Source organism: Protopterus annectens, chromosome 1.part0, assembly GCF_019279795.1.
Source record: "Protopterus annectens isolate FY-2018-M chromosome 1.part0, PAN1.0, whole genome shotgun sequence".
Taxonomy (NCBI): Eukaryota; Metazoa; Chordata; order Ceratodontiformes; family Protopteridae; genus Protopterus; species Protopterus annectens.
Genome location: NC_056725.1, coordinates 1,534,413,632 through 1,534,429,380, shown reverse-complemented (window position 1 = coordinate 1,534,429,380; position 15,749 = coordinate 1,534,413,632). Strand labels below are relative to the sequence as shown.

The window sequence follows — 15,749 nt, the reverse complement described above, 5'->3', positions numbered from 1 at the left end:
TAAGGGCAAGAAATCAGGTACTCCAGATTTGTTCTCATCTGGGGATAACCATAAATTAAGAGAAGTCTCACCAAACCTTGGAAATCATAGGAGCAGTTTTGAACACTAAGTCAGTGAAAGCTACTCTTCCTCTCACAAGAGTTCAGACTATCAGATTGGAGGTCAGAAAGCTCTAGGATCAAAGTCAGTGGCAATAACCTTAGTATCTCTGTCCAGATTTCACATGGGAATTCTTAAATGTATGTTTCCAACAGAGCAGTGGTCTGATCTTTATCAGCACATGTCAGCACAAATAAGAATCACCCAGGCATGCAAGAGGGATTTTAGGTGGTGGAGTCAATCAGATCAGGTTCTACAAGGCTGTCCATTTGTTCTCGCTCAGCCCAAAACCATAGTGATTACAGATGCTTCTCAGTTGGGGTGTGGGTGGGGCACTTTCTGGAGAAACCAGTCCAGGGCGCTTGGTCCCCTGAAGAGGCTAACTTGCATATCAATGTCCTAAAGATGACAGCAGTGCTTCAAGCGTTACAGGCCTTCCAGGATGCTCTCCCTTCAGGGACGATTGTGATTCAAGTGGACAGTATCTCACTAGTTTGGTACATCAACAAACAAGGAGAAACCAGATCATACCACTTTTGTCAAGAAGCACTCAGAGCGTGGCAATGGGTGATCTCATCCAACCGCTTTCTCATAACAGCGCACATTCTGGGAGAGTCCAATGTGGTAGCAGACAAATTAAGCAGGCCCATTCTTCTACCTCACAAGTGGTCCCTTAACAAAAAAGTGGCAGAAATTATCTTTTGTTGATGAGGCCAGCCTTGCTGTGATATTTTTGTTTCTCCCCCAGACAACAAATGTAGCAGCTACTTTGCCTTAATCTCCCTACAAAGGGATTCACCAAGGGATGATATACTTCACAATTGGCTTCCTGGTCTACTTTATGTACCCGCTGATTCCATTGATTACAAAATATCTACAGAAAGCTGCCAGGTTGAAGAGCAGTCATCCTCATTCCACCTCACTGGCCTTGACAGATTTTGTTCCATTCTTATGGCCTTATCTACTTTTTCAACCTTGGTTGTTGGATCCAGTTCCAGTCCTTCTGTCTCTCCTGACTGGCATGATTCACCCAGACAACTCAAACCTAAAGCTTACAGTCTGGTTTCTCCAGTTCCATTAATAGCCAGACAAGCTATACTGTCTTCTTCTTTCTGCCATATTCTTTTATCTTCCCATAAACCCTCAAAAAGAAAGCTCTATTCAAGTAACTGGAAAAGATTTGTTTACTGGGCACAACAAAATCATATTGATCCTTTCTCAGCCCCAGTACATAGCATTCTTGAATTTTTAGCTTTATTCTCTAAACAAGGGGTGGGATCCTCTACCATTAAGGTTCATTTAGCAGGAATAGTTAATTTTCATATTGGATTTGAATGTTCTTGTACCCTCAGCTAAACTGTGCAAAGCATTCTTGAGAGGCACTCTTCCTTCGAGATCACCATTTAAAGACGCTAATCTAGCATGGGATCTGAACTTGGTACTGCAAGCATTAATACATTCCCCATTTGAACTACCATCTAAATGTGACCTTAAGTTTCTTATTTGGAAAACTGTCTTTTTAGTAGCCATTACATCATCTAGAAGAGTGAAAGAAATTCAGGCCTTGTCTTCAAAACCTCCCTATGGGATTTTTCATAAGGATAGCGTTATGTTACAAGCCAATGCATCTTTCCTTCCCACGGTGTTGTCAGAATCCAATATCAATCAGCCCATTAATTTGCCAGTATTCTTTCCTAAATTTTCAAACAAAGGTGGATATATGTTGCATTTGTTGGATGTTCACAGACAATTACATTGTTATCTGCATAGGACAAAAGAAATCAAAAGGACTAAGTGTTTGTTTCCTTTGCCAATTTGAAATTGGGCAAACCAGTCGCAAAAGTAGCTTTATCCTGATGGCTGACTGATTGCATTTCTTTTATCTATAACAAATTGAGTCATATCATAGCAAAACGTGTAAGAGCTCATTCAACTAGATCCATGGCAACTTCTTCAGTATTTCTATCCAGGTTTTCCATGGATGGCATTTATGCAGTAGCAGCTTGGGCAAGTCCTCATACCTGTATCACTCATTACAAATTAGATCTGGTCTCAAAGGTTAGAGCATCTTTTGGTTCAACTGTGCTCAGAAATATCCTTCCTTAGAGTCCACCAGGGATTTTGGGCAGCTGGGGACTCTATCCAACAGTTGAGGATAGAATGAAAATTGACAATATCAGATAAAGAAGTTATGTACTCACCATAACGTTCCATCTGTGTTGTCCATTTTCATTCTTCCTCAACTTCCCTTCCACAACCCCTCATTATTTGTTTCTACAAACTTCTGGATGAATGAGATATTCTAAGGACACCACTGTCCTTTTGATTGAGCTCCTGATATGCTTTCCTCTACAGAACACATACATTTGTGTGTGTGTGTGTGTGTGTGTGTGTGTGTGTGTGTGTGTGTGTATGTATATATATATATATATATATATATGTGTGTGTGTGTGTGTGTGTGTTAACAGATACTACTTCTGGTAAAATCAGGAAACAAGGTCTGAGGTATGTTAGGGGTTGGTGTATTATGGTTAAGCGAGAAGCTCAAGAGCTTTTTGGTTACCGTGAGCTTTAGTAATGACTGAGTTGGATACTAGGTATCTGAACCCAACAGCTGAGGAAGAGTGAAAATGGACCACACAGCTGGAATGTTATGGGGAGTACACAACATCTGATGTCAGTTTTCATTCTATGCTCAACGAGTGGGTTTGGATCTGATCCATTGGATCCCACTCAGCCAGTGCTACAGCTTGCTGCCACCAGATCTCTCACGCTTCTCCCTCACCCAAAATGTACTTACCCAATTACCTCAGATCTCGTTTACCACTTCTAGCTATTTGATGTGGTCTACCAGTTTCTCTCAGGCTGTATTAGATAAGTTGTAGATCAGTGTGTGTATGTACCTTTAAGAAGCTATCTAAGGACTTGCACAAATGTATAAATACTGAGCATGTGCAGGCTAGACTGCCATTTTGTTGTAAGCTGTTGAAATGTAAGCAGATATGTATGTAATGTCTGTCAACTAGTTCATTTATATTTTATGATGCTGCTGTCCATCCTGATGTGTTTCTATGTATTAAATCATCTAAACAAATTACCCTGCCTGCTTGTCATCTATGTTAGAGGGAGACGAGCGATATAGTGTCAGAAGTGGCATGTCTAAAAGGACATGGTGTCAGAAGCGGCATGTCTAAAGGGCATGAAGTTAGAGGCAGCATGGATAAAATGACTTAAGGCACTTGCTTGAGAGTGGTGGAATATACTAGAATGAATCATCCTTAAAATGTGCATACTTTGCAAAGCAGGTGAGAAACTAATTTCAGGTACTAAAACTTGCTCAGCACTATTTATTTTTCATAAAATATGAAACGAGGGATATAGAACATTCTAAACGATATGCACATAAACCAATATGTACGATATTGATAAAATATTCAAATTACTATGGAAAATGTCTGGAATAAAGTCTGAATTGCATAAAATGAATAAAATAAAAGGAAACAACCATATTTTCGCAAAACATGTATTTTTCGTATTAAGCTAAGATATCTGAGTTATGAGAAGTGTATAAAGTGTGTGCAGTGTTACAGTAAAGCTATTTTGCAAAAGTACAGCCATTACAGGGCATATTTAACAGAATACAACCATTACAGGGCATATTTTGCAAAGTACAGTATTTCGAAGAGTTTAGTGTGCATTTGAATGTTATTACAAGCTCACAGAACAGTTTGTTCGTACATAATTACAAGGGCCATATTTTCACTGTGTTTGTGTATACTTTGTGGGCATGGCAGATGGATTTTGAAAACCCATTGCACTTGTGTTTGACAGTAATATTGTTGAGGACTGGAGAGTATTTGAGCAAGAGTACATTTTCATATAGGCTGCATTTTCTGATAAAGATGACCGTGCAAAGGCATGAAACATGCCTACACACTGGCAGGAAGGGAAGAGGAAAAGACCTGCAAAAAGTCACCAGAAAGTTGATAAAAAACAGGCAAAGTAAGAGAACAGTGAAATCAGTAGTTGCAGGGGACAGCAATGGGATCCCCTTGACTCCAACCTATGCAGACATCTTCATGGGACAGCTTGAGGATAGGCTTTTTGTATACTAAGGAATATTTCTGAACAAAATTAATATTCTGTGCTAGATCCCTGGGTGATTCCTTGTTAATATGAAGAAGGGGTTGTTCTAAGTTCCTCATCCTGAAGTAAAAGGTCCGGCATTGTTTGAAGGCTGAAAAGAAAAAATAACTGAAAAGACTATCATATCTACAGGAAATCATCCTCTCTCCATAATTCTGCCTTTTTGCTATCTGCAAACCTACACTCACTATAAGGGTGTCTGCTGTCATGCAGAGGTCATCAATGGATGGTTTCACTGCTTGTCATTTGCAGGAGTCCTAGTTCATAGTGGAGCCTTTTTAACTGCAAAATCATTCATCATGCTCTCCATCTTGTCCTCACTCCAGCAGGATCTTTGAACTTGTAAGGGGCATCACATTCAGACCAATAGTGAGACAAACAGTACATCTGATCTATGTACAGCTAAAGGCTCCACTAACAGAGCAGCACAGACTAATTACACCCGATCGCCATATGAACTCCTGCACAGTAAACAACATGCTGTTCCTGCCAGTAGCCCATGCAAGTCACCATCATCATCTCCTTACTACAAGTATTATGTCAAAAGCATGCAAGACCTCAGGCAACAGTCACTACATCCAAGCAGACAAAGCACGGACTATGCAAAGGAAAAGTCTGCATTGCCTTTGTTTATGACCAGTGATTGAAAATGACTACATGTGGAACCAGTACATCAAACAACAGTGGATACAGCTCAGGAACCAAACCACCAGTCTGACCGAACAATGAAGGAAACCATCAGCAATAGCGAAAAACAGTTTAATATCGCTTTTGTCTCAAGACTTCTTCAGAAATCCTAGTTGACTTTTATTTATCATATTTTTGGTGGGATCTTATTGTTGAATAATAGCTATGGGGATCTGAGGTTATTGGTTGACACTAGGTACTTCACCCCTACACCATGATATCACCATCTCAACCCTCACACACTCAACTCCTACTATATACCATTTGCATCACTTCCCTCACTCTGCTAACTACATTACCAGTTACCAAACACCACTTACCTACACACTATTCATTCCTTACAAAGGAACATTCTCCAATACTCCAAACTCCATATCCTATTTACAACTAACCCCATATAACTATCAGACCACCATCATTCACCACCTCAGACACAAGTTATGCCCATCAAATAGCCAATACCACACCACTCTTAATTATACAAAACTCATCTACAAACTAGTCAAACTTTATGTACACCTGAAAACAGGCACTAGTATGCCATGGTAACACACACCCCAACCCAGGCCCACTCAGTCCAGATAGACCAGTCTCAGACCTAAATACAACCCTACTCCAAAGGCCCACAAACTCACTCCTCATCATAAATCTAAATATTATAAGCATCTTAAATAAGGTCCATGACCTCCATGCCTTAATCTCTTTTTACCATCCAGATATTGTCATTCTGACAGAGACCTGGCTTAAGCCTCTAATTCAAGATAATGAAATCACAGCACCCGGCTACAATATAATCAGAAATGACAGAGTAGAAAAAATGGGTGGAGGAGTAGCAATACTATATAAAACTCACCTTATCTTAGAAAAACTAGACATAACCCCAGATTTAGATAACACTGAACTCATCCTCACTAAACTGAAACTTAACCCACCTAAACATATCAACATTATAGGATGCTACATCCCCCCAGGGAACAATATTACCATCACAGAAAAACTAATAGAATGGTTGACCAACACCCTTCCCCAAGAAAACATCCTATTAGGTGACCTTAATATTGACTGGGATAACTGCTCCAGTCTAAACCCTGTCCCCCATATCAACCTACATGGACTAATCTAACTAATAACTTCCCCCACCAGAACAGACAAAAGAACCAAGCATCAATCTATATTAGACTGGATACTAGTATCTCATCCTTCCCATATGTCTCACGCTGGTTACCTGACAGACGCCTTCAGCGACCACCTAGCTACATTTCTTATAAGAAGCAAAACTCCCCAACTGACGCAAGAAACTGTCAGGGAATGTAGGAATAGAAAAAACTTCAACCAACTCAACTTCAATATTGACCTAAAACTATGTAACTGGACCCCCCTAAAAACTTTGGACCTTGATGAAGCAGTACTATACTTCAATTCTACCTTCATTAACATACTTAATCACCGTGCCCCTCCAAGAACTACAAGAATCAGAACTAAACATGCACATTGGCTAACTTCAAATACTAAAACATTACTCCGAGATAGGAACAAAGCATGGACAAACTATCATAAAAGCAAATCCCAAATAGACAAACAAACATACCGTCAGTTTCGTAACAAAGTCAAACAACTTAAAAGTCAAACTATTAAAATAGACAAAATATCCTACTACCAAAATATGCAGAATAAATATATTAACAACCCAAAAAAGTTCTGGGCTGCTGTCAACACTGTACTGCAACCAGGGAAAACAACCACCCCCACCCCCAAAATAGTGAACAACCATGACAACATCCCCACTCAGCTCAACAAATTCTTCACAGAAACTATTCAAAACCTAGCCAACAACCAACTAAGCCCCAACAGTCCATCTCCAACTAAAACACCCTCTTCACCCAAAACAAATCTCAGTTACCCCATCTTCACCTTCAACCCAGTGCCAACCAAAATCATACAAAAATTACCCCTAAAACTTAGGCCAGCCTCTACAGCCGCCAATAATATACCTTCCGCATATCTGCAACTAGCAGCTGAAGCAATAGCCTACCTTGTCTCCATATTAATAAATAGATCTATCTCAGAGTGCAAAGTACCCCATTTTTGGAAAATATCACATATTACACCACTGCACAAAGGGGGTACCTCTGTAGGACTTAGTAACTATCGACCCATAGCTATACTACCCCCCCCCCCATCAAAACTTCTAGAGAAGGTTGTCCACATGCAACTGATAAAATACCTCTTAGAAAACAAATTACTATCCACTCAGCAACATGGTTTCAGACCTTTTCATAGTACCACCACTGCACTTGCATCATTCACTAATACCGTCGATAACTACAGAAACAATGGACTGCTAGTATCTGCAACTCTCTTAGACTTATCTAAAGCTTTTGACATGGTCAACCATGAAAAACTGCTTTATAGACTAACCACCCTAAATCTCAGCTTTTCTATTTATTGGTTTAAGCGCTACCTAGATGGTAGGCAACAAGCTGTAAAATGGCTAAATCAACTCTCTCTCCCTAGGGGTACCCCAAGGCTCTATCCTGGGTCCTCTACTCTTCACCCTATTTACTAATCAACTACCATCCACCATACCCAAAGCCTCATTAGTCCAGCATGCAGATGATACCACCATTATCTGTGCAGCCAACTCCCTTAACCACCTCCTCTCCCTAACACAAGAATGTTTTTCCCTGGCAGAAACATGGATCACTAACCAAAACCTCATTCTAAATCCAGCCAAAACTAAATTACTCCTCTTCAGCCCTCACAGATCTCCACCCTCTTCATCTAACTTTTCAGTCTCCTCTCATAACAATACCACCATCACACCCAGCAGTCACACCAAAATGCTAGGCCTTGAAATTGACAATAGCCTTAAATTTGACATTCATGTCTCTCAGACCATAAAAAGAGTCCACAGAAAAAATAGGCCTACTCTATCGCAACAAACAGTTTCTCATCAGTCACTCTAAGGTTACCACAGCCAGGACACACCTCCTATTGACCCTACTTTATGCCTCCACCGTGCATACCAATCTCTAAAAAACTGAGCTCAACAAACTAGATAGCTGCTACAATAAAATAGCCAGATTCACCACAGGATTACCTTCTAGAACCCACCATTGTGAAAGCCTCAAAAAACTCAGCTGGTTAGAACTCCCCCTGATCCTTCAAGTCAACCAACTAGCACTTGCTCACAAAGTACTACATCATCCAGGCAACACACCAACCCTGCAGCAACTACTCCAGCCTTACACCACTACCAGATCCTTGAGATCAAGTATTCAGCACCTTCTTAAGGTAACAAACATTAAAAATGAGGCAGGTAGATCCGTTTATAGCCACTTCATCTATAAAATCTGGAACTCCCTCCCAGCTCATATAATAAATAACAACTCCACCACCTAATTCAAAAAACTACTCAAAACACACTTCCTGAATCACAGATTATGTACATGTACTACCCTTGGATAGTAACTCGTATGTCTCTGTTTTTCCAGCAACTACAGTAACAGCTTATCTACTGCTTTTATAATGTCTGCATGGAGTAATAGTATCACGGAACAATGTAAAGAAACCTAAAGGACAGAGTAATTAGATATGAGTTATGGAAGTTTTCTACTCTATCTTCCTGCTATACTTGCTGTTAAACACCTCTACAACATGTATATATTAATGTAGCCTGTGAATGTTGGCAAATACACTCTTTGGTTAACTCACTATCTTATATGTACTGTACTTCTATATGAAGTATAAAGATTGTGTACTCTATATTTTGTTTAATTGAACCTTTTGGTTAACATGTCTTTCTCTTGTTAATTATTTTACGTCTCTGGAGCTTTTCTTCCCAGCCCTGCACTGAAAATGGACATATATCCAGTTGGACTCTCCCAGTTAACAAATGTAAAATAAAAAATAAAATAAAAATAAATAAATAAATTCTATTTAATTTAGCTGGGTCAGAAGCCATTGAAAGGGAACGTTCATTTGTGTATGCACCTGCTATGTATATACAGGAGGGTGAAAACCATCATATTGTTGTACAGGCTGAGTCAAGGGAAGATCCTGAGTGCTTGAAACATAAATTTAGAGAAATGTGTAACTCCTAAACAAATGTTACAATGGATTTTACATAAGGGATCAAAAGCCTGGTGAAATGTTTGAAGCATGTATAACTGACCTGAGAAATAAAGCTAAAACATACAGATTTGGTGATTTAAGGGATGAGTTGATAAAGGACAGACTTGTGTGTGGTATTAAAGATGATGCTGTGAGAAAGATTTTGCTTTGTGACAGTGATTTAACTTTGAATAAGGCCAATGAGATTTGTCAGATATATGAGCTCACGGAAAAGCACACAAATATGCTTATAAATGAGAGCAGCTCTAGAAGGCACAGTGATAAAGCTCATGTTGATAGTATGCAGCATGTAGTTAAAAGAAACTGTCCCAAGCACATGGCAGCAACTGTAGCCCCTGCATCACTCACTGGTAAACCCCAGAACTTTCCAGCAAATTCCAGAGTTCGCACGATCTCAGTGAAGCATAAGAATGAGTCAGCAAACTCAAAGAATGGGCCCCCACTCACTTTCATTGCCAACTGTCGTAATTGTGGTGGATATCATGAATCAAAAAGGGAGAAATGTTTAGCTTTTGGTCAGCAATGCCACATATGCAATAAATGGAATAATTTCAAATAGTTTTGTAAATCAAAAGGCCCACATTCTTTTATTAAAAAGGAACATTTTAAGAAACGAGTTGATCAATTAGAGAGCTGCAACCCTACTCTTTATGTTGATGGTGTGTCAGTGCTTCATGAAACAGTCACTGTAGTAGATTTAAGAGAAAAGAATGAAGTATTTTGTACTGTATGGATAAATGGCAAACCCATAGAGCTCAAAGTTGACACAGGTTCAAGTGCAATTTTATATCAGCAGAAACGTTTGTGAGAGTGTGTCATGGCGAAAGGCTTGATTTGGCAAGGTGTGCGAAGCTTGGTGCTTATGGAGGTGAAGAGATTCAAACCAAAGTCTCAGTAGTGCTTTCATGTTACTCTGCTGAAAGAAGCTACATCTTATTATTCTGCGTGGTCAAAAGGCACGTCTAGTCATTATTAGGACTCAGAGACAGTTTGAAAATGGGACTTTTTTCATTTAATAAGGAAGTCCATCATTTTAGCTTGAAAGACCGCTTTCATTTTGCCCAGTACATTTTTTCTAACTATGCTGATCTTTTCAAAGACAAATTAGGCAAGCTTCCAGTTGTGTACTCCATGAAGTTAGACCCAGAGGTCAGTCCAGTTATCAGGCCAGCTCAAAAAGTTCCAGTAGTCATGTAGGACAGAGTTAAAGCCGAGCTAGATAAAATGGTGTGACAAGGTGTAACTTGTCCATTTGAAACTCCAACTGAATGGTATCTTCCATGGTGGTGGCTCATAAGAAAAGCTCAAATGGCATTAGAATATGTATTGATCCATGAGATTTGAGCAAAGTGCTAAAAAGACCTCATCATCAAATGCGCACAGTCAAAGAAATCGTAGCCTTGATGCCAAATGCCACTATTTTTTCTGTCTTAGATGCAGAGTTCATGTTGGCAAATTCAGCTTGACAAAAAATCATCACTGCTCACTACATCCAGTACTTCATTTGGAAGGTACAGATTGTTAAGAATGCCATTTGGGATAAATTCTGCAAGTGAAGTCTTTCAGCATGCCATGAAGCAATTTTTTCTGGGTATCCTTATGCTATTATAAAGCAGAGCATGACAGAAACCTGAGAAAAGTTCTAGATAGGGCATGTCAAGTGAATCTTAAGCTCAATCCACAAAAATGCAAATTCAGGCTACAAGAAGTTATTTCTTTTGGTCATTTATTTACGAGTACAGGCCTATGACCAGACCCTTCAAAGCAAACAGCCATCCTTGAGATGCCAGCTCCAGACAATCTTCAAGTCCTGCAATGTTTTCAAGGCATGGTCAGCTACCTAGGCAAGTTCATTGAGCCAACTTTCAACACCACTCAGAGAGATGACAAGTAAAGATGTATCCTGGTCTTGGTTAGAGCAACACCAAAGAGCATTTGATGTCCTGAAACAGAGAATTGCTAGTCCACCAACTCTCAGATACTGTGATGTTCACAAACTAGTGACACTTTCCAGGGATGCATTGACATTTGATCTTGGTGCAGTCATTCTACAAGAGGATCAACCTGTTGCCTATGCATCGAGAACTCTTACCCAAACTGAAATGCAATATGCACAGATAGAGAAAGAGCTTTTGGCAATTGTGTTTGCATGTTCGAAGTTCCATGATTATGTTTATGGTAGACCTATCCAGATTGAAACAGACCACCAACTTTTAGTCCTTATCTTGAGAAAGGCTATGCATTCAGCTGCAGCCCTACTGCAAAGTATGTGCTGAGATTGCAAATGTATAATTTCAATCTTGTCTACATGAAAGGCAACCTTCCTTATCTTCCTGATACATTATCTAGATCACCCAGAAACACCACAGAACAGCATGAGAATGAGAACCTTGATTTTGAAGTTATGGAAGTGAGGCATTTTTCTTCCACACATCTTGATGAGTTGAAAGATCACACAACTACAGGTTCAGTTTTACAAAGGCTTAACCACTTTATCAATCAAGGATGGCCGTTAAAGCAATCTAGTCTCAAGAAGTGCAACCTTATTATCCATACAAAGATGAGATTTTGGCTGGCAAAGGTATCATTATGAAAACTCTGAAAGTAATTGTTCCAAAGTCCTTGCAGCAAGAGTACATTACTATCTTGCATCGTGGTCACCCAGGAGTCAATTCTACCAAAAGAAGGGTGAGAGGACTGGTATTTTGGCCTTCTATGTCACAAGACATTGAGAGAACACTTATATCTTGTTCAGTATGTAATAGTACAAAGCCACATCAACAGAAGGAACCACTTCAGCTAAACCAGATTCCACAGACATTTTTGAGTGGAATGGTCAACATTATTTGGTATTAGTAGACTCTTACTCCATTTGGTTCGAGATTGATCTACTTCCTAACCTAGCATCCAGTATTGTCATTACTAAGATGAAATGTCATTTTGCAGTACATGGTAGTCCACATAAAGTTATTTCTGATAATGGCACACAGTTTACAAGCCAACAGTTGGATTTGCTGAAAAATGGGACTTTATTCATGTCATGAGTAGCCCTGAGTACCCACAGTCAAATGGTTTGGCAGAATGTGCAGTTCAAAGTGTAAAACAGTTACTAGAGAAATCAAAACGAAATAATAGTGATGTTTTCTTGAATCTCTTAAATCTCAGAAATGTTCTTATGATGAACATCTTGGTTCATCTGCTCAGAGACTTCTGTCGAGAGAATCCAGAACCACATTACCAATCAGTAGTCAGTTGTTGGTTCCATGTGTCAAGAACAACAGGTCAGTGAAAACCAATCTGTTGAAGAAGCACTTAACCCAGAAGTCCTACTATGATAAAACCAGCAAACTGCTCAATCCATTACGAGAAGGAGAAGTGGTAAGGATGCAAACGTCCAAAGGTTATTATCGGACTGGTATTGTGAAGAATATTTGTCCAGAGCTGAGATCATACATTGTGGAATCAGAAGGAACAATCTTTATGCGGAATTGGAAACATTTGAGACCGGTGTTCGAGCCTATATCGCAGCATGTAGCCTGTAAGAAAGACTGTTTATCTTAGAGTGAGTTGTACAGTGTTCCAATTCCTGAGGAAGTTCCAAAGGACATTTTCATTCCTGTGACAAATCCAGAAGTTCCTGATATGAGTTTTGCAGTGCAGACTGTCCCTGTTGCTAAATTTGGTCCAAACTGTTATTTTATAAGATATGGCAGCATCTCTAAACCCTGTAACAGATATGAAGCAACTTGTACATGAACATTGTGTTTTGTTTCTAATGTATATCGTAATGTATGCCTGACTCTGATATTGTTTTTACAAAGGGCAATCTTTTTAAGAGGGAGCATGTAGGTGTGTGTATGTACCTTTAAGAAGCTATCCAAGGGCTTGCACAAGTGTGTAAATACTGAGCACGTGCAAGATAGACTGCCATTTTATAGTAAGCTGCCGAGATGTAAGCATGTATGTATGTATGTATGGTTAACTAGTTTGTTTGTATTTTATGATGCTGCTGTCCATTCTGATGTGTTTCTATGTATTAAAGCATCTAAACAAAATACCCCGACTGCTTGTAATCTATGTTAGATAGAGATGAGCGACAGATAATTAACGTTTGTTGTCCATATTTCTTTCCATTTAGAAGTTCTTTTAGTTTTAACCTTTAGTCTTTAGTTTTTTGTGGTCAGCATCTCTGCTGTTTTATTCCCCTTGCCCTTACAACTTCATCGTAAATTTTTACATACCATTGTTGGTATCCCCTTGCCTCCTTTTCTTATCTGGTGAGTGTTGTAACTTTTTCCCTTTTGCTACTGCTGCTGTTTTTTCCTTCTCATTTCCTTCTCGTATTTAGTACTGCTAGATACTATTGTTAGTATTTCCCTTCCCTTACAACCTGGTTGTATTTGTTCATACGATTGGTGGTATTCATCTATTTCTTCTTTCTGTTAAAAAAAATAAAGGTGACCTTTTCTATTTGTATTGCCTTTCTCTGAGAATTTTTACTTATTATCATTGTTTGACTTGGATATTGCATGATGACTGACAAAACCTGTGGGTTTCAAGAAGTGCACCAAATGTGGGCATAAGTTGCCGCTCTCAGATGCATACACGCTTTGTGTGTACTGCTTGGGTCCATTACACTTGCAGGAAGACTGCTTGGTTTGCCACAGATTTAATCTGCAAGCTTTAACAGAGCATAAAAACAAACTGATATTAAAAGGTCTTTTCTCTTCCTCTTTTGGAGAAGCCATATCCCAGTCTCCAAAGTCAAAGCCTTCCACCTCATCAAAATCTTCCTCAGACTCTTCCCGGAAAAGAAGTGTTAAACATCTGGTCTCAACCCCAGATCAGAAAAAGATGAGAATTCAGGATCCAACTGCTCCCTCAGATCCTACAACATCCAAATTGACCATTATGGCTCCAGCACAATCTTAGTTGGATCAGAAGAAAAAATCATCAGTTCAGACAGAACCTTCTGAGATTCTATATTGTCCTTGTACCAGATATTCTTTGTCATATGACCCAATTCCTGACAAGCTTCCATCACTTTTTTTGCAGACAGCAGCATCTTCCTCCATTTAGTGTACTTGTTCTTCCAGAAGTCTTACCGAAGAAGATGAGAGAGTGGTGAGGAAGATCCTCTTGCACAGGGGCAGATTGGGTTTCCCTTGGTGCCTACCCCTCTGGGTCAGGTTACCTGACCTTCCACCACACTACCCTTGCATATTGCTCCTCTAGCAACATCCATTGCCTTGGAGTCTCAGGACCCCAATTGTCTGGATCCATCAGTCCCGGATCCGAGGCTCTCCATATCTTCAGATCCGACATCATATCTGAGACCTCCGATGGAGAGCTCTCGAAGCCGAAGCCTGCCTGCCGGGTCCGGGGTAGAGCATTCAACCTCAAAGTTTTCAGAGTTATCTCTGTTCCACGGCGCCTTGGCACTGGACATTTCGGCTCCGGCTTCCTCCTCTGGGGTGGTGCTAGCAGGTCGGAGAGAGAGGATGATTTGGAAACCTGCTTTCTTTGATCAAAAACTCTCTCTAGCTCCTTTGAGCTCTGCCTTCGAGGCTCCAAAAAGAGTGTTCACTGCCTCTGCAGTCCTGACGGAATCTTCCCCATCAGATCCTACACATTCAACCATGATGCTCCAGTGCCTGGAGCCTTAACAAATTTCTCCATGGGGACATTCTATACCAAAACGTAAGGTTCCCTCCCAGGGAATTTTGATTTCCTCTTACGAAACTTCCCCAGAACTTCCCACTGAGGAATTGTCCAGGAAAAGGACATGAAAGAGGAAGCACCTAGACTTCCCACAGGAGTCTGTCACCAAAGACACAGATTTCAATGAGGGTGAAGGGGCCTCACGGTCTCCTCCTGAGGATATTCCCTTCAGAGACATCTTAGAAATCCTTAAACAGAGAGGTGGCTGGACATCCTCTAACCCTATGCCAGAGGGAATGCATTCTCCTAGAGGTTTTCAGTACAGGACACTCTACTTCCTGGGTAACTCTGCTCACCAATGAGCTAGTTGACATGATTTCTAGGTGGGCATGGAAGGAGCCTGACTCCATAGAACCTATAGCTCAGAGACCGGACAGGATAATGGCACCAGTTGTGGACAGACAGTTTTGGAGGAAAAGAGTTCCAGTTGATGCCATGGTCATTGTGGCAGCCACAAAGAAGGAACTAGCCGACAAGAGTTCCACTGTCCATTGAGCTGCAGGAAATGGACAGACTGGGGAAGCATATCTTTGCTTCAGTGACCTTTACCTTGTGGTCACTGAACTATTTGACACACTTTATTAGACACCTGAGAAATTTGACCAAGGAATTATCAAATACTGTCTCAGGAATCATGACTGCAGAAGTTCAAGATTTGGTAAATTCTCAGTTGGCAACCCTACAATCAATATTAAATAGTTCCATGGGGTTAGTTTCCAACATAGTGGAAGGGACCACAGGAGCTGCAGGTTCAGGCATTTCCATGGGGAGGCATTCCTGGATGCACTTGTGCAATTTTGCAGAGCCATTTATGTCCAGTTTCATCAATGCTTCCTTTGACTGAAGTAATCTTTTGGACCTAAGGTAAAAGAAACACTGTTCAGGTGTGAGAAGGATGAAAAGACTTTGTCTGTGTCAGCTCCCCAAAGATCCTACTCCAGGGATCAGCGGAGTGGCTGGAA

At 40.2% G+C, this 15,749-nt stretch overlaps 1 protein-coding gene across 1 annotated transcript in view; it reads left to right on the top strand.

The window, feature by feature from the left end:
• Window positions 1-15,749, top strand: part of DMC1 (DNA meiotic recombinase 1) — a 1,571,258-nt gene that overhangs the window by 988,600 nt on the left and 566,909 nt on the right. The window lies entirely within an intron of this gene.